Source organism: Hipposideros armiger, unplaced genomic scaffold, assembly GCF_001890085.2.
Source record: "Hipposideros armiger isolate ML-2016 unplaced genomic scaffold, ASM189008v1 scaffold_54, whole genome shotgun sequence".
In the NCBI taxonomy this organism is placed as follows: domain Eukaryota; kingdom Metazoa; phylum Chordata; class Mammalia; order Chiroptera; family Hipposideridae; genus Hipposideros; species Hipposideros armiger.
In genome coordinates this window covers 277,413-278,609 of record NW_017731404.1, presented here as the reverse complement: position 1 = coordinate 278,609, position 1,197 = coordinate 277,413, and positions in this window count along the sequence as shown.

Genomic DNA, 1,197 nt, shown 5'->3' with positions numbered 1-1,197 from the left:
AAATGTATTTTCTTTATTCTGTTTGGTGGAACAGTTGCAATCATCTGGAAATCATTTGGAGATTGTCTGAATGCCAAGACCCCAAGGACACAGACTCCTGAGCCTCATCTCCATCCATGAAGGGCAAGGTTCCATCTCTGCGTCTCCAGCGCCAGCACGGAGCCTGGCACCAGGCAGAGCTCAAAGCAAGGAGTGTCTGTCGACAGCCCAGGTGAGGTCAGATGGGAGCTGGGCCAGCCGGCCTGTAGGACACCCCACTATCTGGATGAGAGTGTCTGTTTCCCTATGATTCAGGCCAAACATTGTTGCCAGGATCGCCACAGAGGGAGGCTCTGCCTGGCCCATGGCAGGGAGGGACACTCATTATGTCTGCTCATTTGTCATCGGGACGTCCGGTCTGAGCCCTCGGTTTAAGGTGGCGCTTGCTAGATTTCTCTGTTGTAAAGGATCCTTGTTCCCTTTATAATTGCCAAGTAACACGTGCGGTGATACTGTGAGATCCTGTGGATACCCTGTTCCCCAAAATCTTCCTTTAGTGGTTTTGGCATCCACCCATTGTTGGCACCTGAGTTGATGATTATATTTTTAAATTCTATCATTCCTTATACACATCAACAGGTGGTATTCTGTAAAAAAATTGTCGCTGGCCTGTACCATCATTTTGTAGTGTCACTATGAACTCATAGATTCTTTTTTAAAAAAATTCAGTATGTTCATACATCCAGTTTCATACATTTTTTATGCTCAACTATTTTCACATTGTTCAGCAAAAGCCCTTTTACCATAGCTTCTGTTTCCTTTTAACTTATCCCCATCATCTTTGAGCACTTCCGGGACTCCTGGTACAAGACGACTGTCTGAAATCTTCAGGAAGGTCAACATTATAAGAGACAAAACAATAGCACACCATTCTATATGAAAGAGAATAAAAGAATCATGACAACCCAATGAAATGGGTGATCTTGAAATGAAAAAAAATTTTTGGACTGTACATTAGAATATATTATTGTGTCAACATTAGCTGTCTTGAAGATGAAAACAGTATAGAGATTATGTAGAAAAATGTCTTTTTCCTTGAGAGATACACACTGTAGTGTTTAAGAATGAAATACCATGATCTTTGTACCATTGTCTCAAATGGTTTAGCCGGAAAAGGAAAACTACACACCTGAACACACACACACACACACACACACA